We start from the raw sequence: 24,783 nt of genomic DNA, 5'->3' as shown, positions 1-24,783 counted from the left end.
TACTTTTGAAACATTAGTTTTAGGAATATCTCCCATGCAACTTACCCTGACCCATTTCTTTGTTCCAGTCCTACCCTTTGATAGTACTAATCGATGTTGTCCTTCTCATATTATAATCTACTTATACGTTTGTCCTTTCTTTTCTTTGTATGACATCCTTCTTCTACTGTAGCTTTTTTTCTATTTAAGCAATCCTTTTTATTTTTGGTTAGTCCTGGGGCTTGAACTCAGGGTCTGGGCACTGTCTTTGGGCTTTGTCAAGGCTAGTGCTCTACCACTTGAGCCACAGAACCACTTCTGACTTTTTCTATGTATGTAGCACCGAGGAATTGAACTCATGTCTACATGTATGCTAGACAAAGCACTCTACCACTATGCCAAACTCCTAGTCCCTATGCAATCCTTTTTTTTTATAAATAAAAGTATAAAGAACAATTTGAATATTTTATATAAAAAATTGAATGTCTACTGTAAGCCATCATTATATGAGATACTCTGAGATTCTCAGGTGAATGCATCTTTAATGGATAACACTTTTTCCCTTCCAAAAGGGTACAGAGGCTTGTCCAGTGAGTCCATAATTAATGTTCTTTTAGTAAGTCTTTTCCTGATACTGTTGTACACAAATAGACAGTTTTGTAGAACAAAACTTCTCTGAAGTGCTTAAGTTGTCTCATCATGCAAAAGAAAAGGAATCCTGACTGTTTGCAGTTGCATTTTTAAAGTAAGCCAGAAGTAGACTGGCTCTGGACATAGTTGTCAATCTTCAGTTTTTCTTGAACCACTTTTTCTTGGCTCAGCTTAGCTTAGGAATTATTCAAGTGGACCTGTTTGCATAGCAGGGAAATTTGGAAGGAACTAGTAATAAAGCAAAGGGGGAAGTCTTGTCCCAGGGGCTCCTGGGAAAAGGATTCAGTAGGCTTATTTCTAGGCACCTTTCCTTTAAAAAAAAAAAAGCTGCAGGAAAGATAAGTAGAGAGTTTCAGGAGTGAATGTCCTAAAATATGTGTGACATGTAGTTCAGCATTAGGGTGTGTGTGTGTGTGTGTGTGTGTGTGTGTGTGTGTGTACTTTAATTTTCTTTGAGTTCTCATGTTTTGCTGCCACATTTTGGCTATTTTATTGCCCAAATCTTCTTTCCAGAAACCAAGTCAGTGAGAGAAAGGAAAGGATTTGGCAAAGAAAGAACGTAAATCAAACACATCTTGTGTTTGCACAAAGGACTGTGCTTTGTTACATCTGACATTGTCACAGTTTTCATTGTAGTAACACCAGAAGCTTAACTTGGCCCCATGGCAGTCTTGTGCTGTAGTGACTCACAGTATAGGTCTCATGTAGTTTCTCATTATAGTCACATGTAACACAGCCTCTTGTATTATATATACTAGACCATATTGTTAGGAGTTGTGAAGATGGAACCATTGAGTTGTGTTATTGCTGTACAAAATAGTGCACATGTCTTTAAATTTGTTTGCACAAATGAATGATGTTATCTGACTTGTTTCAAACACTGATTTTTTAAAAATATTGAAAAAGGTATTCATGGCATTCTAAGAATGGAAGGTAAGCTAGATACTACAAACTATGTTTGATTAAAGAAACTAAATTTCAAGGACATTAGAACTCAGGAGAAATCTTCTAGCTAAGCTGTTGGTGAACTTCTAAATTACAGTACCTGGCTTCTGTAGGCTTTATTCTTTTCTCTTCTCTGAGCTGCTTGCTTTGAATCCAGTAGGTTAGCTTTTCCCAGGGGAATGTCTCAGCTCGGAACTGGGCACTGATGTGGAAAACTTCTCTGTACCCCCTCCCCCACTCTTCCCTAGGAATTGTTTAGGATGGATGGGGCAGTTGACTTTTTTTCTGTTTCAGAAAGAAGAAAATGTATAAGAAGAAAGATAGTTTGGAATAGAAGTTAAGAGGTCAAAAGCAATAATAACATGAAAGCAAATTAATTAGAGAAATAATTCTAGTGCTTAAAAGGCACCCTCTGCAGTAATTGCCTTGAAGTTCAAGTACAAAGTTAAAAACTTTCATAAGTACCTGAAAACATTTTTTTAAAAAAAGTCCCTTTCTTACCTCCCCAAAACCCAGCCAGAAGCATTAAGTCATTTTAGAAACATTAAACTTGTAAAGGAAACCAATTTAAGCAGTTCATTCCAAATTGCCATCCCCTTTCTAATTAAAGAGATTCATCATATTATGAACTGCATGAGAAAATGAGTTCAGGCTCTGCCAGAGGAGGGCAGGACGGGGTCTCTTTAATGGAGAGCCTTCAAATCCAAACTGTCATCAGCTCCTGTCAGTGTTTGTCTTCATGGTCTCTCAAATTATCCCTACAGCTGCTCCTCTACACCAAGCCTTCTGGAAGATTCCATTTTGAAGTTCTAGAGATGGCACCTTACATCTATTTTGTGAAGCTGGTTCTTCCCTCCTTTTCCTTCCTTGTCTCAGGGTGCTTTCATTTTACACAAACTCATTTCTAAATGTAGATCCGGAAGTAGTGATATTCCCTTGTCACACAAGAGCAGAGAGGTGAAAATGGCTTGTCCTAGGTCAGAACTATTAAGTGATAGATTTAGAATTTGAAACTAGATAGTGTTTCCCAAGCCCTGTCTTCTTTCCACCTTGCTAGAGCATGCTGCTTTCCATGTGAACTGCAAGGTCTAAGAGCAGAAGAAGACAAAAATGTTGAAGATCATCTTTGAGCCCAGACATTTAGGGTGTTGGATATAGAGAGCCATGGTTAGTTGTTAGAGTTATCCCTTCTCAAAGTGTAGTGTTCCATTCTGTAATTCACATATGTTCTATGCTGTATGCTCTGGCTTACATACAAGAGGGTTTTTTTTCTGTCTATTTTTATGCATTTTGAGCACCTGTTCTGGGACAGGTATTGGACTAAGCAAGGGGTCTATCCATTGCTAAGTTTACATAGAAGATCACTTCCTTTTCTCTGTACCTCTCTAGCTAGGACTCTTTCTTTCTTTCTTTCTTTCTTTCTTTCTTTCTTTCTTTCTTTCTTTCTCTCCTTCTTTCTCTCTTTCTTCCTCTCTTTCTTCCTTCCTTCCTTTCTTTCTTTCTTTCTTTCTTTCTTTCTTTCTCTTTCTTTCCTTCCTTTCTTCCTTCCTTCCTTTCTTTCTCTTTCTTTCTTTTCTTTCTTTCTTTCTCTTTCTTTCCTTCCTTTCTTCCTTCCTTCCTTTCTTTCTCTTTCTTTCCCTTCCTTCCTTCCTTCCTTCCTTCCTTCCTTCCTTCCTTCCTTCCTTCCTTCCTTCCTTCCTTCCTTTCTTTCTTTCTTTCTTTCTTTCTTTCTTTCTTTCTTTCTTTCTTTCTTTCTTTCTTTCGCAGAGAGGAGACTGAAGAATAAGGGCATAAGATGTTACCCTATTAACACCTAAGAATCTGAGATCACAAGTTGGCTGAAAGAATTACTTATCATGCTAGAAACAAGTCTACCCCCAGCCCTTGGGCAGCACCTGTGGGCTGGTTGTATTTAAATCTGCTGTCTTCTCTCTAGTCCAATCCAGAGGATGGTTGTTCTTTTTACTTAGGCAGTTGTAAATAAAGAACAAAATTGGCAAGGGCTGAAATAGCACTTCCTCTGTAACCCAATTTACAAAATTCCTAAATGCTTAACCATGGTGTAATAGACAGCATTTCTTTCTCTAAAGGATTTTCTTTGTTACTTTCACAGCACTGCAATTACTCATCCTGTTTTAGGGTCAAAGTGAGTTTGCAAACACAATGCACGCTCTCACACCATTAGAGTTAGGTACATAATCAACACTCCTATGGATCCCCTCTGTATCTAACTGGAACCTTAAAACTTAGAGCCGGAAAGAACACCCGTTCTCAGGGAGTTTTGTGAATTCTACCTTAGGCTAAGAGTCCAGCCCACCTAGGTGCTAGAAAAGATGGGAAAGGATGCATTGCTGGTTTTTATTTTTTTCCTGTCCAGTCTTATCTTTATTCTGGTCACTAGGAGAATATGTTCTTGTAAAAGTGAGGTTGGTAATCAGTTTGGGGTAGTAGAATTTATTTTTAAAATTTATTTGGATCTCTGTTCAGAGATTTTTTTTTTTAATTTGGGACAGGAGAGGCTTCATATGAGTTTCTAAGCTAGAAACCATGGCAGATGTCTCTGATTTGTTTTATTCTTCTCTGTAGAATGTTACTTCAAAAAACAGTAAGCACAACTGATTTTTAGAGCTTTGTAGCTTTAAGAAAATAAGAGCCTTGAAATTTCCTATCATACTGAGAGCATTGAGGCCAACACATTATTATACATTTTAATTTTTGCTCTGCTGTTTTCCTGACAAGTAGAAGAATTTAATAATAAAGGAACCCTTGGTTTCAAAACAAATCAGATCTAAGTCCCAGACATCTGAAGCTTGTGTGGAATCCCTCCACCATTCATCCCACTGGGCCCCAGGGAGGGGAGGAGACAAAAGTCCATATCCCTGTTCTGGTCAGAGTTGGTTCAATTAAAGGTGAAACTGTCTGTCAAACTATTTATAGCATGTTTATAGCATGAAGGAAAAAAAGCAAAAGACCGTTAGTTTTAGAAGTCTTGCTTTTATTCACTGATGGCGAAGACTTTGGTTTGTTTTTAAAGAATAGATGCCTTAAAATACTTACTGTTGAATAAGTTTAAACTACACAATTTAGTGAACTGATTTTTTAAAATCGTATTCAGTATTAGCAATCTGGTTTTCATATTGAGAAATCAATAAAAATGTTAGTCCATTAGATAAAGGCATCACTTATTTTTAGATAGACTTCTAGAGGCTTCAGGATAAAGTAGTAGCCTTAGAAAACAAAGTTTATTTTAAATGCACAGAAGATTGATTTTCATGACATTTTTGATGACTCTCAACCAGGCACAATAGGAGTAATACAGTTTTCTGTAAAATTATATAAACTTATTTGTCTTTTGCTTTATATTTATGTTTCATTTACTATAATGTGTAACCTTTTGTGTATATGATGCATGTACTCTGGTGTTGACCTGCACCTCTGCTCTGTATTCCTTCAATCCATTTGAACTAAGGTACTTTGACTTTTGTTTTGAGGATGCTATTGTTTTTGAGGGGTAATGTTTTGTAAGTGACTACTATAACTTATATTTACATGCTATAATAAAAAAGAGACAGATGGGTGAAATATGCTATTCTATAATAAACTTTTGTTAGCAATTCTAAATGTAGGGTTATTTATTACAATGAATTGCATCTCAGAAACTCTTATTTTTAAAAGCTTTTCTCTGATTTGGATATGTCTAGCTTGATTAAGTCTAGCCTTGTGACATGCCTCTAACCTCATAGGCTAGATGGCCCCAAATCAAAGGTTTATGCAGTGTTCAGGCACTTTGGTCCCACTTTATTAGTCATGTTTGTTGTATGTCATTTTATCCGGAACTGTCTTCACCAAATATAAACAATCATCTTGAGATAGTAATTTCCTGTTCTTGGGAAGAACGCGAACATTTTATGTAACATTCTCAGATTTTCTATTTAGGAAAATAGGCACAGTATTGATAAGATGGGTTGTTTCCTCAATTTTATTCTAATGAAATTAGCCACCTGACTAACAGCTCTGCTGATATGCTGCCTTAAACCCTTGTTTTAAAAATAAAATAAGTGTATTTTGGAAGAGGAGTCAACATTGATGAGTCCATAGTAGCCTTTGTATTTAAAATTGACCAGAAACTGGAATAGGTAACTACTGTAAATAAGGATAATGGAAACGAAATGCAATTTCTCCCTTTTCCCCATAAAAACAATATGAAAATGAGTGGCTTCCATTCTTGGAGTATATTATGTTTTGCTTTTTAATGAGCCATGCATTGTATTTAATTAGTTATAAATGATGTATTTCTGAACTTGTTGGCTTATTTTTGATGTATGATTGACCATTTCATCATAGCAGCATAATAGCAATTGTGTGAAACTTTAAAATATGCCAATATAATCTTACATCTTCCTTCCTTCTTGCTTGCTTGCTTGAACTCAGGGTCTGGGTACTGTTCTAGGGCCTTCTTAAGGCTAGCACTCTACCACTTTGGGCTTTTTCTGTATATGTGGTACCAAGGAATAGAGCAGGACTTTGTGCATGGTAGGCAAGCACTCTACCACTAGGCCACATTCCCGGCCCAACTCCAAGTCTTATGTTGACTTACGTTAAGCCATCATTTAGAACACTCATATAGCTACTTAAAAACCATCCAACAAGTTGTAGTAGAATTTGGAATGGCTATCTGAGAACATGTTCTTGTAAATGATTGTATTTCTTCCTAGTGTCTTTTGTGGATATTGCCTTCATAATCAGCTTAGTAGCTGTAGGAGGAAATTATCTTCATTGAATTATAATCAGAACACTCTGGCCTGCTTCCCCCCTCTTCCTTTTTTCACTAAATTGCATATAGGACACATTTTTTTCTAGCCTATAATTAGATCTGAGAGGGGGTTGTATGTAGGATAAAGTCAAATCAAAATGGAATGGAAATTAAGGTACAGTGCCTAAGATCTCTGCTAAAAGAAAGCAGAGGTATAAGTTATTTTTGAGGAAATTTTTGGAGAAAAAGACTTTTAGTGCATGAGAAAGGAAACACATATTAAGAGCAGACTGACAAGACAGGGTAGGTTTGTTCTGAGCAATAAGTTTAGAGTAATTGACTTAACCTAATGAATATTAGTTGCAGGTCAGATATTCATTGAACATGAAAGTACACAGTGCTGCATTTGCACATAAATTAACTACATCTAATTTCCATTGCTTTCTAGCTTTCTAAATTTACCTAGCTTTTGACTCTTAATAGATAGCAAATATTTCCAATTTGCTAACTCGTGGATTTATGTGTGTTATTATAAAAATTTCTATGAAATCTTATGGTGAAGGTACTGAATATCTTTTCTTCAGATCAGTATGTAATTGGAGTTAAAGAAGTGATGTTGATGTTTTCAAAAATGATTCCTAGCAAGTTCAAGAATCAAGAGACAGAAACAACAATATTCCCTGCTGATACTTGAAATCAGAAGCAGCTGCAGTAAGGCCAGCACCCTTCTGTCATCCAACCAACACATTGATTTTATTCCTTGCCTCTAGGCATTTGACACTCATGCATCTTCAGCCTTCTAGGAACAGATACCAACTGAGACTGGCACAAGACCTTGTAATTGTGCAGTGACCAGGAAATGTGCTAGTCATTTGTAAACTACAAAATAGTTTCTTATGTATTACATACTTCATTATGTTTACAGGCCAGCCTTTGAATCCATTATTGTGAAGCATTCTGTAGTTACTTTGTCTTTTATTAGCATAGTTGCATTTTTTTTGTGTGTTTTTTGTCCCTTTGTTTTTTGATAGAGGCAGGAGGTTTATGATTCTCATAATAATGCCATTATGGCACTCAGCTCTTTGGGGAAAACTTTTGAATAATATCTGCCAGTTAAGCTTGAAATCTGGATTCTGTTCTCCATATCCATCATTGAAAATGATTTCTTTATCCTCTGATGTTCAGAAAGTTTCTTGCATGAACTATTTTTGTCATCATAACAGGGATAGCTTGAACAATAAATAGACATAACTTCTTGTGTTATTATCACATTAAGAATTATATACTTACTCTATAATGTATGTTCTATTATTCTTTTTATAAAAATACTGCAAAAAATAAAATAACTTTATAATAATTATATCAGATATATGATTGCAATAGTGTTAGAAAATATCATTCTAGCGGACACAGTTCTCAGCTTTTTAAATGGAATGTTTTAGAAAGTAATTTCATTTCCGGAATTAGGAAGTAACCTTACCTAGTAAAGTGAAGAATAAGTAGCTATATGATTGAAACAGTATTTCAAAGTGATTGGCAAAGACAGAATTTTTTTTCATATATTTTTATTATAATTAGTAGAAGGGTTACATTATATTCACCAGATAGAAGGTGCATTACTTCACATACATTGATACTCTTTCTCATGTCTTAGTCCCAGTTTCCCTTCCCTATCCCCCACCCCTCATCTTGTTTTCCTCCCTTCCCTATCCAACTTCAAATACCAAATACGCATATATACAATATATCAGATAACCAGGTGAAATACTTTTAACAATATGAGATAATCAAGGGACAGCAAAAGAGATGAGAGAGAACATAGCACATTAAGGACAACAATCACTCATGGCTTTTGTTTCTATATCTTGGAGTCCTTTCATTTAGGGTCATACTATATGGCTTTATGTATCTAGGTTTTGCTCTATTGTAAATTTCAAGACAGAACACTTTTGTCTCAATGGGAGCAACCATGTTAGAAAATCTCTTGCCTTTCAAACACTTGAGCAACATCAGAATCACTGGGAGAATGGATTTGCTGGGCTTCTCCTTAATGTTTCTGAGTGAAGAGGTCTGAGACCAGATCAAAATGTGGACTTAAAAAACAAGACAAAAGGCCCGGAGTTTGGCCTAATGATAGAGTGCTTGCCTAGCATGTTCAATTCCTCGGTACCACATACATAGAATAAAGCTGGAAGTGGTGCTGAGGCTGAAGTGGTAGAGCTCTGACCTTGAGAAAGCCCAAGGACAGTGCTCAGGCCGTGAGCTCAAGCCTAGGAATGGCAAAAAAAAAAAAAAAGAAGAAAAAGAAAAACCCTTGGTCTTTGTCATAGGTCTCCATAGTAATGCTAATACAGAGATTACTGCTCTTGGTGTAACTGAAGATTTTAAATTTATTTTTTGTTAATGAGAACTGTGATGCTGATAGTGGGCATCTCTTGAATTAACCCACATTATACGCTGGTAACTAAGACAACTTTGCGTATTATATATTCTTAGTATTCTCAATAAATTTAAGGCAAATGAAATGCCTACCATAATTATATAGCATGTACATTTTTAGTATGGAAACATATTCTTAGAAACGTATTTTGATGGTTATGGCACATTGTCTAAATGGAGTTAGTATTGAAGCTTTGGAGAGATAGATAGTAGAAGGATTAAACTAAAGTATGAAAATAAACCATAGTTATTTTACAAAATGAAAATAAATCATACGGTTTGCTGAGAGGATACTCCCATGAAATTCAGGCAGAAGAGTTTATTCAGAGAGGGAGAAACCAAACTGTCTTCTATCATGAGATAGAGGCATATGGGACAGAGGCATGCACAGCAAGAGAGTTTATGTCAGGAGGAAAGCCATTAGAGAGAGGGAGCACAAGGAGAAGGTATGGCCTCAGCTGAAGAGGAAGTGACTTCAGAGGTTGAAGGTGAGCTGAGAGCCTGGGGGATCTCCTTCTGCCACCACACATGACAGTTACCTGGGTTATAGGTGATGGATGGGTACTTCTAGGGGGCACAGGGAAAGAAAAAACGGGGAAGGGGCCATTTCTCCCAGGTGAACCTAACATAAACCATATTTGTAGGAGGAATTTCAAACTTACTATGCATTTCATGTTCATAGTTAAGTAATCTTGTATTTGAAGGCTTTCATTTTCCTTGCTATCATTTGTGTGTGTGTGTGTGTGTGTGTGTGTGTGTGTGTGTGTGTGTGTGTTTATATGTGTGTATGTGTGTGTGTGTACTGGGACTAAAACTCAGAGCCTTGCAATTTGGCTTGGCCTTTTCTGCTCAAGGCTAGTACTCTATTGCTTGAGCCTCATTTCTATTTCTGGCTTTTTGCTGATTAATTAGAGATAATTTCTGTATCTTCTGTCCCATATGTAAATTTATATGATTTGCAGAGGTAAGTGGGACAAATGCTGAACTAATTCAGCAAGGATACTCACTAGACACTATGTTGAAAATGAACTATACAAATTGTGGGGGAGGGGAGTCTAGAGGGAAAAAATGGAAAGAAAAAAAGAAAACAAGGGAAGGGCTGACACTGTTGAAAAAAAAATACTCAATACCTAACTGTAACCCCTCTGTATATCATCTTAACAATAAAAATTTAAAAAAAAATCTCTTCTCCTCCCCCAAAAGAGAATCTCATGCATTTATCTGCTGGGGCTGGATTTGAATTAGGATCTTCCTCCTGAATAGCTAGGATGATATGTGTGAACCAACAACACCTAGCTTCCTTGCTTTCTTGGTGTTGGTGCAAAATAGCTAGAGCCAACTAGAGTGTCATATCTATAAAGTGGTAAGTCATGTCCCTCAGTTCAGAGGCTAAGTTTTAACATCTCTAACTCTTAATTTCTGTTTAATCAGAAGTCTTGATTAAAAGGATATCTTTTTGTTCTTCTTTAGTGAATGTATGAATAAATATTGTCAATAATTTGTGTGTTAAGATTAATGTTTGGTTGGACTCTAGCAATTAATTTTTTTCACGAAATACACCATATATTCTCATTGTCTCTGCACGGATTGTTTTTTACTAGTTTGTGGATAGGAGAATCTTGTCTACAGAGAAGCTAAGTTACTAAACTGAAGTAGCGATGGCTGTTAGGAAACAACAAAATAGCATAGAACCATAGAGTAACTGTAAATCTGGTTTCTGTATGTATTTCTATTATAAATGTCGTATGTGTTTTCCATGGGAAAAGTGTTGGATGGATGCACAGGTGGGGTTTGTAGGCATGATTGTGCACGTGAATTCTTGAATATCACATTACTATTTTCAAGATGTTTGTTTTATTATACAAGTCAGAAATTTTTCTTTTTGTTGAAAAATGAGAAGATAGAAATAAGCAGAGGGGAGAAGAAAATTCTTTCATGCAAGACTCTAGCAGCAAGTTCTGTGCACAGAAGCCATTAATAAATAATTATTGATTGAATGCCAGGAATTAGCTCCCTGACCTCTGAGTAAATTGCTTAAGTTGTCATATTCCATCTGTAAAAAGGGATGGCTGGCAGACTCTTGTGCTACTTATTTCCTTGTTATGGATTTATGTGACATCAGTGATCATTCAGAGACTTGGTGAAGCATGTTAAATAAATTATACTTTTATTATTATTTCCAAGGAAGAAATGATTTAAAATTTGTTTTTCTTAAATATCTTACTACTCTGTCAAAAGTGGGGGAAAATGGCTTATTTACATCGTTTGATTTGTGTTTATTTAGAAGAATATGTATGCAAGCAAATTCATTTATTTATAAATAAATCATCATTATAAAATATTAAAAAACCTCATCCTGTGGTGTCAGGTTCTCTTGTATGCTTTCTACGCTTCCTAAATCTAAACTACATTGAGGTGGGTTAGGGAATTATCTACCAGCATTTCTTTTCAAAAACAGAATAACTCATATTGTTACAGTATTTCACCTGGTTATCTGATATATTGTATATATGCGTATTTGGTTATTTGAAATAGGATAGGGAAGGAAGGAAAACAAAATGAGGGACGGGGGTGGGAGGAGGGAAATGGGGACCAAGACATGAGAAAGGGTTTCAATGTATGTGAAGTAATGCACCTTCTACCTGGTGAATATAATGTAACCCTTCTATCAACTACAATAAAAAATATATGGAAAAAAAACAGAATAACAAAGAAAAAGGAATTAATGGAGTGGGAAAAGTATATCATTTTATTGTAGTGTTTTGATTGATTATATTTACTTGTTAAATATGATGTAGGCATAAATATACTAATTTACATGATTTACTTGTATTTATGATGTAATATCCACATCCTTGTTAAAAAATGCCCCTTGCTGAGGACTGGTGGCTAACACTTGTGGTCCTAGCTAGTCAAGAGGCTAACCTCTGATAGTTGCAGTTTGGAGCTAGCCTGGGCAGGACAGTCTCTGAGGCTCTGACCTCAGACTAAAAATGTGGTTCAAGTGGTAGAGCAATAACCTTGAGAAAAAAAGCTCAGTGATGGCAGCATTCCTTGAGTTCAATCCTCAGGACCAGTACACATCCACACAAAAATGTGCTTTTCAGGGAGAGAAAATAAGGTCCATACTTGGTTTTCAACATAGGAAGTAATAGCATATAAAGAGAACAGTTTGTTTTTTGGGGGGGCTTGACATCAAGGATTGGATCCAGTTCCTGAGCCTTTTGCTCAAAGCTAATGCTCTATCACTTTAAGCCCCAGCTCCATTTCTGGCTTGGGGTTAATTAGTTGGAGATGAGAGTCTCAAGGATTTTCCTGTCTTGGGTGGCTTCTAGCCATGATCCTCTGATCTTAGCCTTCTGAGTAGCCAGGATTACAAGCAATGAGCCACCAGCCTCCAGCAGAAAAAAAAATTATAAACTACCATTATACTGTTAATTCACAATACAGCAATATTCTTCAATGTACACATGTGAAAAATCATACTAGGTTACTAGAGGGGATACTTGGGATTGTAACACATGGGGCAGGAGAGAATGATGGAAGGAATGGCATTGGTCAAGATGCATTGTACTCATAAGTGGGCAAATTGAATCCCTTTTGTTCAAATACTTAAAGATAATAAAGATAGATAAATAACTTTAAAGAAAAAGAAATAAAAGTAAATCAAGCTTGTCTCAAGATGGGATAGAACTCTCCAAATTATTTACTAACATAGAAAAAACATTTTCTTTATTTCAGTTTTATCTTCCCTGAATTTTCTAATAGCTGTAGATTGTATGTGTACAGAGACATTCATTCATTTGATTAAACCTTCTGTTTGAATGGGTTGGAGGTGGTAGTGAAACATTAGATGCAAGGCCAAAAAGTACTCTGGAAAAAATTCTTTATTGTCTTTTTTCCTTTTATATAATATAGCTCTACGAGAAAGTAACTAAAAAGGCACTTACAAAGATTAATATTTCTATTAGTGCTTCCCATTTCATACTTCTAGAATTTGTTTTTAAAACATGATAAGATTTTCATGTGTGCTTTCTCCTTTAAGATGTGGTAGTATAACAGTAGCTATTCCCCACAAAAGTTTTGTTGGGACTTAGCTCACTCAAATTCACTGAGTTTTACAGTTTGTCTTTTGGAATTATCTCAGTGAAAGTTATTGTGGTCACATAAGAGGAAAGTTTTTTTTTCTTCTGATTTATATTGAATGAGGGAACACTAGCAAGTTCTTCAAGTTAGGGCCTTAATTATTCTCTTGTTTGACCTTTGCCTGTAACATTTGGTTTGAGTTGTGTTTTTCTCTTTGACTTTAAGGTTCATCTACTGGCAGGACCCTTATTTAATCTTTCTATTGAGCTGTTTCATCTCCTTGAATAGGGCAAAACCTATTCATCAACCTATCTTTCATACGGGCTTGCTGTCTGGGAATACTATTAAGGTAGACTGCATTGTGACAGGGTGCGTTCTATTTAAAAAGTAATGTAATCTAGGCTTCAATGCGATTAAGAACAAGAGTATTACAAGTGTGATACATAGTAAAATCGTAACACTCAAGAACTTTTTACATAATGTGCTATACCTAATGTGCAAACAGTTGATTTAATTTTGTTTTACCTTTTTTAAAGCATAGTATTTCTCATAAATGCTGCCAGTATGTTTTGTTGTTTCATTCCTTAATACTTGAATTTGGTACATGACTATGAATTATATCAAGTTCCTGTGTAATCGAATTTCTAGTTAGATTTAGCCATGTAAAACAATGTTATTCAGCAGATTTAATCTACCTTCATAGTAAGAATTAAAATAAGAATACAAAAATCTAATTTCTAGATTCTGTGTGTGTGTGTGTTGGCAGCTTCTGTTTAAAAATTCACTTTTTAAAATCTAATGGTCTAGTAAAAAAAAACCTCTACTTATTAAATAGCAAAAAATACTTAAAACAATTCAGATGTTGAGACTGGTAGTGGAGTTCAGTGCTGGAGCACTTGCCTAGTATTCATGAGGTTTTGGCTTCAATCCCTGGCACGGAAGAACAAAAACAAGAATCAAGATCTAATTCAAGTGTGATTCTAAATATTCTAAATCTTTTGTGTGTGTGTGTGTGTGTGAATCCTACTAGGGTTTGAACTGTAGTCCACACACGCTGCTTAGGTAGTCTCTTGTAACTGCTAAGCAGCTTCACCAACTACGTTTTCTGCTGTAACGTTTGAGTATGGACCTGGGTACAGTTCTCCTATGTTATGCTATTGATAGGCAGGATAACAGGCATGAGCCACCACATTCAACTATTTATTGAGAAGTCTTATGAATTTTGCAAACATAGGTGATCTTGAATCAAGTTCTCCCAAACTCTCAGCCATTCAAGTAGTAGGATAATAGGTTGAGCCACCTCCATTCAGCTTGTTGTATCCATTTCTTTTTCTTTTTTTTTTTTGCCAGTCCTGGGCTTGAGCTCAGGGCCTGAGCACTGTTCTTGGACTTTCTCAAGGCTAGAGCTCTACCACTTGAGCCTCAGCACCACTTCCGGCTTTTTTCTATGTATGTGGTACCGAGGAATCGAACCCGGGTCTTCGTGCATGCTAGGCAAGCACTTTAACCACTAGGCCAAACTCTCGGCCCCGTTGTATCCATTTCTTGTTTTGTTTGCTTGTTTTATCCATTTCCTGATTGTGTGATAGCAGATGGGTATGTACCTGATAGATGTTTTAAGTTTAAAAGTGAAGATACTAACAACCAAAATGAATTTGCCTTCAAGTTAGAAGTAACATATATAATTTACCTTTACAATGGTAGAATTTTAGATTGAGACATCATCTCTGAAATAGAAGCCGGTTTCTTATGTGAGAAAGAAGGTCCAAGGTAATGGTTACAAGGACTCTCAAATGGGTCTTCTGGCTAGTTTGTGGTAAATACAGAGCCAGAATCATGTGTCTGAATTCCTTGCATTTCTGCTTGAACAGACAGAGGTCTGGTATAATCTTGTCTCTAGCCCACCATCTTCTCTTGATTCCTTGTTACTTTTTCTTTTACTGCCACACAGGACTTAAGCTTAGCTAACATTTCCATTTTCTACTCATTTGTTTTATTGCAATATTTTAGTGTTCCTTCTTTATGAGACATGACCTTGAAACTTTTATTCCTTGTCTTCATACTATATTATATGCTTACTTGGGCTTTATGACTTTAAAAGTGGGCTGATCAGTATTGATGGATTGCTGATACTTTAAGTGCTGAGTTGAGGTGAAAGAATTCTGAGGGAATCTTCTTTTTTTTTCTCTTTTTTTTCATATATCCCTGTCAAGGACCTTTGAGGGCAAAAGAAAATCAGCTCTGTGAATTCTTAATGAAATGTCTTGTATGATATATGTATTTTGGTCTGCTTTTTGGAAAAGAAAGTCTAAAATAAGTTCCTGAATGTTTTCAGTGTATATTTGACTTCTATTAGATAACTGGGTAAATTCTGTTTCCAGGTTCAACAGGGACTATCTCATGTACTTCTGAATGTACATATGAAGCAAGCAGTCACATTAGCTCTGTTTTATAAATGAAGGAACAGAATATTTCATGTGAGTGTCTGAGTAGATCTGGACTTGCCATTAAGCTCTTCTGCCTCCGACTTCCACATATTTTTATCTGCCACATTATGCTGTCTCTTGCTAAATTTAGGGTATTTTTAAAAATTAGCCCATGATTTTAGAGAGCAAAATGCTTAAGAAGATTTGGCAGTATGCTTGAGAAGGCTTGTTACCTTTATATTTAAGGTTAGTAATTCTTGATAACATCTTAAAATTCAGTTTATTTCTCAGCTTTCTTCATGTTCAAACTCAGTTTCCTGCATTTAGTATTGTCCTCAATTTCTTTGGGGGTAATAGTTAACATCTCTTATTCATTATTTGGATACTTTTGTTTCTGAACACAGAGCTTTGGAACTGCTCCCACCTTAGAACTGCTCAGCCATCCTGACTTCTGTTGGATACCTTTGTTTCTATTTGCAAAAAATGTTTGTCCCCCCAATTATTCTTAAGATTAAAGCTTCTAGATATTGGTTTCTAAATTTTGTACCAATATCCTGGAAGATTATATATATTCTATTTTATAATATACGTTTCTCTTAGCTCATGTCTTAGTATGTCAAGGTGAAAACCACCACCAGGAAGTATCTGTCAAGGCCTAGATTGGTGGTGCACACCTATCATCATAGTTACTAGGGAGGCAGAGACAGAAGGATCATGGTTCCAGGCCTGTGAAACAAAAAGCAAAAGGACTAGATGGACATGGTATTTTAAAATGTACATACCTATAAGCACACAAATACACACGTGAAATATGATTCAGACACCAACCAGTGAAATAGTTACCATATATCCCAAATTGTATTATAATTATCTTCTATTAACCTTTTTCTAGAATCACTATTACTCATTAAGTTTCCTTTCTTCATCCTTTTGGCAATATCATACTGGCTGCCTGTAAAACAAACTAAAAGTAAGGCTGGTAATGCTGGCAGAGGTGACTCATATTTGCAATTCCAGTCTAGGGGAGGCTGAGGTAAGAGGATTGGAAGTTTGAGACTAGCCTGACCTATTTGGTTCTATGTGTGGCTCCCTCAGAATTTGTCTGTTAGTCCTTACCTATAGCATTGTTAGTTTTTGTGTTTGTTTGTATTTTTCTTTCATTTGTATCTTTGCTATTTCTCTCAGCTAAGTAATTCCTCAAATTCAGAGGGTATTTTGTAAAAACTGACCTAAGAAGAGGAGCAAAAGCCTTTTTTTTTTTTTTTTTTGGAAATCCATTCAGCCTCTGGCATTCCCGCGTTCTCAATCTCAGGTTTCTGTAGGCTAGTGGCCTACTCAAGGCTAGTGCTCTACTATATGAGCCATAGTACCACTTCTGTGTTTTTCTTTATATATGGTACCTAGGAATTGAACCTTCATGTATGCTAGGCAAGTGCTCTACTGCTAGGCCACTCTCCTGGCCTGTAGCCCACTTTTGTATTGGGAGAGGGGGAAAAATGCTGTCAATGGTATAAACTCCCCCAAATATTCAACAATAGTATATTTATTCTTTTTTCTTTTCTTTTTTATTTGCCAGTCCTGTGACTTGAACTCAGGGCCTGGGCACTGTCCCTGAGACTTTATGCTCAAGGCATGTGTTCTACCACTTGAGCCACAGTGTCCCTTCTGACTTTTTCTGTGTATGCGATACTGAGGAATCAAACCCAGGGCTTCATGAATGTAAGGCAAGCACTCTACCACTGAAGGTGGCACTGAGCCACCTTCATAGCCCCATAAAGTATATTCACTAAAAACTGAAGTAAATGTTTATAATGTGCGTGACGTTGAACAATGCTGTCAGATTTTACTTTAGTGATAACTTTTTTTTTCCTCCATAGATATTTGTCTAACATTTGGAATTCATCTTTTGTGTAGGTTTTTATTCTTGGGGAAACAAACATATCCTGTGACTTTGTAGAACTGGTTACTGGAAATACAGGAGACAGTGAAATCTTGCTTTACAGTGGTAGAGATACTGGGTTTTCTCTGATTTAATTGAGGAGGTAGAAAGATTGTCAAGCTAAACAGAAACCACATTCCTCGTGCACATAGTATAAACAATTGTCATCTTATTAGCATCACTCCAAGTGGCTCTTTTTTTTTTTCTGCTGTTAATGTCTAATGGAGCTTAGATTAGTTTTTGTCCTTAAGATAGGCTATCTCTGTGCCAAATGCCACAGAGAGGGCAAAAACAGCAAGCATAGGCAGGAAAAGAAATCTTGTTCTTAATCCTTTCTCTAAAGTTAGGACAGTTTTGGATCCTTTCCAGGACATGGACACACACACACACAGACACACACTTCTTAACATTGTCATAATTATTTGGTATTCTTGTGAGATTACATTATGGCTGTTGGCCATAATATTTACATATTTGAGATTGGAGCATTCTCATTTTGAATGTTATCTTTCCTATTCTTTCTTCTGCAATGTGTAACTCTTTTTCTTTGCAGTACTATTTTCTTCCCTTGAGTAGTTTTTCACTAAGGAAGACCTCCCGTTCTTGTTGAATCAGCCAGTTTTATTTTTACCATACTTATTCAATTCTATTTGAGTTTTCTGTGGCTCTAATTAGTACTCTTCCCTTCAACATTTTCTTGTTTGTATGTTCTCTTTCTTCTCTTTTTCTTACTATGCCACCCTCCCCCCCAACATCAGATATAAATTAAGTAAAGGGAGCTTGCTAATTATGTAAATTCCTCTTCCTCAGTCTTAGTCTGTGCACTACAACTTGGACTTAGCAGCTAACAATCTGTTAGACCCAGATCAGATCTCCAGTTTATCTTTGTTACCCTAGGATTGTATATAGTGTTTACTTCCTTGAACGGATCAGGCTAATATTATTGGGAAAGAGTAAATTCATATTAAAAGGAAAAATAAGGGTAACTTTTAAAATGAAAACATCAAATTTCTTTTTTGTTTTTCTCCCCATAAACAAAAAGTGATAACTAGGCCAGGTGTAAGGTATAGGTAAAATATTCATGCCAGGGGAAGTTCCAAGGGCTTTTTGCTTCTGCCATGTACAGAAGTCATAAAGTGATTATGTCAGGAAATAAGTCTCTTCAGTTGCTCTGTGTGTGTGTGTGTGTGTGTGTGTGTGTGTGTGTGTGTGTGTGTGTGGTGTTTATATGGGACTTGGATGCAGATTCTGTACTCAGTCCCTTAATTTTTTTTTAATCAAGATAGCACTCTAGATTGTGTATGGATTTCTTTTAACTCCTTGATTTCCATTTGAGTGGTTAGCTCAGCAGCTTTATTTTCATCGGACATTTGTTGGAGTTTAGTCAGCTTTTTGTTTGTGGACTCTATGAATTCGTCCATTTTTCTTTGAAAATCCTTTATTATGGCCTCCTTTATGGTTTCCTCTTTTTCACGTATCACCTTGTTTATGGTTTCATCTCGTTTAGATATGACTTCCTCCCGTAACTCTTTCTGTATGTTTTCAAGCTTTTCGTTAATCATGTTTACCATTTGCATATATGTAGCACTTGCCATTGACTGCTCTATTGCCTGTTTATATTGAGTGGGAGATGCTATTTCTTGATCTGACATTTTTCTTGAGTTTTTTGTTCTGCCCATTTGAAAATGAGAGCAAGATTAATACTGCACAAGATTACAATTTTTCAGATATAACCAACCTAGACCTCTTTAGCTGGCTGACAATAGATGTTCACAAATTTAGATTGGTATTATCACTCTCTTTTTCTTTTTGTGCACTTACAGACTTACACCACTGATCACTGATTTATGACCAAAACAATAAACACCTCAATCTGATCTCTATCGTATTTAAGTCCCTCTGGACCTAGAGTATAATTGAACACCTAGATATACAGCATTGCTCAACAACCATCAAATGTAGATCCATGCATTATAAGAATTGAAGGATGAACAGAGGACCAGAGATAGAAAAATCGTATGAAAGACAGCAGGGAGGTAAGAAAAGAATAATGTAGGAGTGTAAGATTAATATAGTAATGAAGAAAAGGGATAGCGTAAGGATAACTGAGCTAAGGTGATAAACAGAATATTTGGATACAAAGTTTAGAAAAAATAAGATAAAACTTATGAAAATAAGAAGAGTGATAATATATAGAGAAAAGAGGGAGGTATATATAGGGGATTTCAGTGATATTAATTACAATAAAAATATATGAAAAAAGATAGCATTCTATCTCTTGAGCCACAGCTCCACTTCCTGGCTTTTTGTTGGTTAATTGGAGATTAGGGTATCATGGACTTTCCTGCCTCTGCTAGTTTTGCACAACACATTGAGTCCCTCCTAGGTCTGTCTCTATAGAATATATGTCCATAAGGCTAATTATTTGAAGCACTTACTTATGTTGACTATGTAGAGAACTTGGAGCAAGTAGGTAGGTGGATTATCAATTTTAATGAATGTTTTTAAGTCTAAAGACTTGTTCAATATTGTCTAGGTTTTGGATGGTGTCTGTATTTTGCTGGCGTATTTGTTGTTAATTTTTCAAGAAACGATTGACTATAAACATTGTGCTTATGGTCTCTCAAGATTTAATGTATTGTCTTAACCTGAGCTTAACTTGGGCTTGGCAAACTCTCATTAAAAAATCCTCAGAGGAGCTGGGTATGCTGGCTCATGCCTGTAATCCTAGCTACTCAGGAGGCTGAGATCTGAGGATCAAGGTTCAAAGCCAGTCTGGGCACTAAAAAATGTGAGGCTCATCTTCAATTAAACACTAGAAAATGGGAAGTGGGGTTGGGGCTGAAGAGTAGGGCCAAAGCCTTGAGCTGAAGAGCTCAGGGACGTCACCCAGGCCCAGACTTCAAGCCCAATGACTGCCATCTTATTTTGCTGAACTTTACATTCCTATTGGGTTTTCTCATATTTTCTACTGTCTAGCAAGCTTTGCACACTTTTTTATCAGGTGCCATGCCTCACCATCTTTTTCTTGTGAGTGTATGCTAGTTATACTTTGTTAACTCAACTCAGTTTTATAACTGGCGAGTCTGGAATGAGAAGAGGCCCGAGACAAAACCTTAGTCCTTGGAAACCTCAGAATATGTAGGTTTGATGGCAGTAGGCACATTAGGATTGACTAATACAGGGCAATGAGAAGAGTAGAATGTAGGAAAGATAAAATATCATTTTTTTTCTGTTGGGTATGGGTCTTGAGCCACAGCACCACTTGTAGTTTTCTGACAGTTAATTGGAGATAAGCATCTCATGGACTTTCCTGCTAGGGCCGGTTTTGAACTGTGATCCTCACATCTCAGCTTCCTGAGTAGGATTACCGGCATGAGCTATTAGCATCCAGCTAAAATACTATTTTTGTTTTGGGGTATTGAGATGGTGTTATTTGAGTTGAGCTTTGTAGTGAATCTGCATTAAGTAGCTTGCTATTCTGTAACTTCTCTGCTACCTAACCCTATCTAGCTAATTATATCATTATTTATGAAAGGCACAGGTATTATTGTATATAAGGCAGTTAGGATTTTAGAATGGCATTTGAACTTAAAAAATCAACAAACTGAAAACTTTCATCTACACAACTCAATATTGTTGCTACCATGAATCCTTTCTTAGAAAAAATGTGGAAAGTAATAAAATCAGAGGGCTAACATTGTTTGCTATTGTTTAGAAAAGAGCTGGAGAGAAGCAATGGTAAATTTCTGGCTCTAAACTGTTGGATGCTGGCACAGAGATGTTTGGAATGAAGAAATGGGTCACTTAGGATTCCATGTTCCTCACTTCTGGGCGTTCTGATGTGATAAGATTGAAGTGAAAAGAAAGAAACTCCGAATTCTCAAGTTTCAATGGACAATTTGGCACAAAACAGTCTAAATTTAGAGGTAGTTTGGTATGTTTCCTTTCTGAAGAGCTTTCTGTGGTAAATAAAGTAAAAGACAGTAATTACCAATAAGCAACTAGGCCATGTCTTTTACAAAAGCATTCAGATGGTATAAATCATTAGGCAAATAGACATACAGAATTAAGGAGAAAGCTGTTTAATTATATTTTTAAAGCCTAAATGAAGGACTTGTGGCTTTAAGAGATGTGTGTATGTGTGTGTGTATCTATATACATGTTTGCCAGAGAAAGAATTCTATTAATTTAATAATCAAATGTATTTCTACATATAATTTTATTATATAAGCAGAAGTTTGCTTATTCATCTAAAGGGTATTGAACTCAAGGCCTGGGCACTGTTCTTGAGTTTCTTTTGCTTAGGGCTAGCTCTTTACTACTTTTAGCTCCACTTATAGCTCTTATACTTTTATAGCTCTGCTTCTGGCTTTTGTGGTAGTTTAATGGAGATAAGAGTATCACAAGCTTTCCTGCTCAGGGTAGCTTTGAACTACAATCCTTAGATCTCAGCCTCCTACAATTACAGACATGAGCCACTGCCACCTAACGTCAAGTTTAGGATTTTTTTTTGGGGGGGGGGGCAGTTCGGAGCTTGAGCTCAGGGCCTGAACACTGTCCTTGGACCTTCTCAAGGCTAGAGCTCTACCACTTGAGGCTCAGCACTACTTCTGGCTTTTTGCTATGTATGTGGTACCAAGGAATTGAACCTGGGCCTTTGTGGATGCTAGGCAAGCACTCTACCAGTAGGCCAAACTCCCGGCCCCAAGTTTAGGGTTTTTAAAAACATTTTTGTAAAACTACATGGTACATGTGATTTCCTGGACAGAGAGAATTTTGTAAATGTATTCCAGTAAGAGCCTTGGAGTACATGCGTAGTGATGTATGGAGAGGGAAGAAATTCTTGAGATTTTAGGATATTAGGTTCAAAATGGTCTTAGAACTCTTCTGATCCTACAAGTTAGCTCAGTTACCTAAACGTGATACTCTCAGAATTTCTACTATTTCTTTTTTGGGTACCTAGTTTTCTAGAGAAGTCTCTACTGTATCAGTACTTTATCATCAGAGATAATTTTTGAAAAATGTATGTTGATGGTAGGGAGTTTGAGAGAGTTTGATTGGTTAATATCCATTCCTGTCTACTATTAAGAAGGTGACTTTTTAGGCACTGACATCTCAGTAAAGGGAGAAGCAGAAAAGGGTGTCAGTGTATGTGAAGTAATGCACCTTCTATCTGGTGAATATAATGTAACCCTCCTATTACAATAAAAAATATGAAAAAAGAAATTAATAAATGAATACACAAAGGCATCACTAAATAAATACACCTATTTAATAATTTAAAAACAAGTCAACAGACATTTGTTGAATTCTTTTAGTTTGGCTCAAGGTTAGTACTAAGAACTGTGGATTTGAATGAGAGGTACAGTTACTTATCTATTGGAGGACTCTGAGAGGTAAATTATTACCTGCAGAAATCTGCCAAACAAGTGCAGTGAGGGAAGCAGGAAACAGGAACCCAGAAGTTGTTATGGAAAAGGTAACATCTGGGCTGGGTTTGATGAAGAATTACAACTTCTAGTGATTTTTATATTACTATCATTTTGTTGTCACATAAAATTTTGGTATCGTTTATTTTCACAAACATTTTGATATGCATATTCCTTTTTTAACTCTCAAACTTGGCAACGTACCACATATCTGACTGACAAGCAAGCAAGAGGAAGAATGAGTTGCAGGCCCATATTAATGATTCTGATAGGATACCCCAATAAACAAATAAATAATAGATTACCCAAATAAAGTTCCCCTAACTTGACTTTCCTCATACTAGAATTTATTCTGATCTTTAAATTAGAATTTGTTTGTGTTTACATGACCACTAATTTAAATGGCACGTTTATTACTAATAAAGTTTCCAGGGTTGGGAGTTTGGCCTAGTGGTAGAGTGCTTTCCAAGCATGCATGTAGATTTGAGTTTGATTACTTTGTACCACATACATAGAAAAAGCCAAAAGTGGTGGTGTGGCTCAAATGGTAGGGCTCTAGCCTTGAGAAAGCCCAAGGACAGTGCTCAGGCCCTGAGCTCAAATCCAGGATAGCAAAAAAAAAAAAGTTTCCAATGGTTGTTTCTCGGTAAGAACTCAGGTGCTTTATAGACATTGTTTATTGTTATTGATGAAAACGTCATATTTAAAAATAATGACTGTATGAGCTGGTACATATTTTCTTATAGAACTAAACTTATAAACTTATATAGAATATTAATGCATAGCAGATCCTTTTCTGTAAGGGGTGGAAAAAAGTCAAGATCTTCAACGTTAAGATGTGTTCACTGGCAGCTGTTTCCTATAATAGGAGCAATTTGCATGCAGAATAGAGAAAATGAATTATATAAAAGGGTGTACAGAGAACCAGCTATAACTCCACTGGCAAGTGTAGCAGCCCACAAAATAAACTTCCTTCAAATGACATTGGCATGATTAATCCCAAGCAACCTAGACACTGAAATTGTTGTGCTCAAAGGGTTCTGGGGCTAGAAATGCTGTGAGTGTAACACAAGCCCGCGAGCTAGGAGCAGGGGATTGCTCATTGCCTTCAGTGGCCCCAGTGATCAGGACATCTCAGTATTCATGACAGGTTGGCAGGTAGTCATTTTCTATAGGATAGATGTCACTCCTTTCTTTTGCTTTTTAATTCTTGTTTTGTTTGTTTGTTGTACTGGAAAAACATATAAGGTTAAACAAGATGTCTCATTCTGGAGTTAATTGTCCCAATATGATTTTGGGACAATTTTCCTCAAATGAGACATTCAGATGTCAAAATACTGCCTTCATCTGGCCACCGTGGGGGTGAGGCACACACCTGTAATCTCAGTACTTGTGATGCTGAAGCAAGAAGATTGCAAGTTTGAAGCCCACGTGGGCTACACAGACCTCATTTCAAAATCATCCCGAAAGCCTAGAGTATAACAAAAGAAATCATGTCTTGAGTTTACCTCTATATACCAAAATACTTTCTATTACTTCTTTCAGTGTACCAATTTTTTCATGTATATTATCAGTACCATTGCTGTAATAGTATATCTCAATGCTTATAGTTCCCTTGTATGGAGCTATATGTATAGATGTGTAGATGGTTTTTTTCTCCCTGTTAAAGAAAGCAGAAACTGCGTAGAGAATCAATCCCCAGTTTGGGGCTACAGACTTGAGTGTTCTTCTATTTGCTGGCTCCTTTGTATTTCCACCTGAAGAGATTCCATAGTGAGTGGATTATATAAGGATACTTTTTTTTCTCAATGTGAGTCACATATTGAGAACTTATGTGTATACTCTGCTGTATATTCTATGTACATCATTGTCTTTATCCATTCATGTGGCAGTTACAGACAATTGAAATTTGTTTCTCAGTTATGGTGACGAGAAGTCTGAGATCAGGATGCCAGCACGGCAGGGTTCTAATGAGGGTCCCCCACTATTTTTTTCTTGCCATGTCTTCACATAATAGGAGGATTGAGAGGGTTCTCTGGGACCTCTTTTATTAGGGCACTAAACCCATTCATGAGGATTTCACTTCTGAAGGCCCCACTTCCTAATATTGTTACCATCAGAGGTAAGGATATC

General features: G+C 36.4%; 1 protein-coding gene across 1 annotated transcript in view; it reads left to right on the top strand.

The window, feature by feature from the left end:
* Mllt3 (MLLT3 super elongation complex subunit) overlaps nucleotides 1–24,783 on the top strand; it is a 273,764-nt gene that overhangs the window by 132,376 nt on the left and 116,605 nt on the right. The gene's annotated exons all lie outside the window — the stretch shown is intronic.

The sequence above is a fragment of the Megascapheus bottae genome, chromosome 3, assembly GCF_031878675.1.
Source record: "Megascapheus bottae isolate mThoBot1 chromosome 3, mThoBot2.hap1, whole genome shotgun sequence".
Lineage (NCBI taxonomy): Eukaryota > Metazoa > Chordata > Mammalia > Rodentia > Geomyidae > Megascapheus > Megascapheus bottae.
Note: the sequence above shows the minus strand (reverse complement) of the source record. Positions and strands in the feature narration are given on the sequence as shown.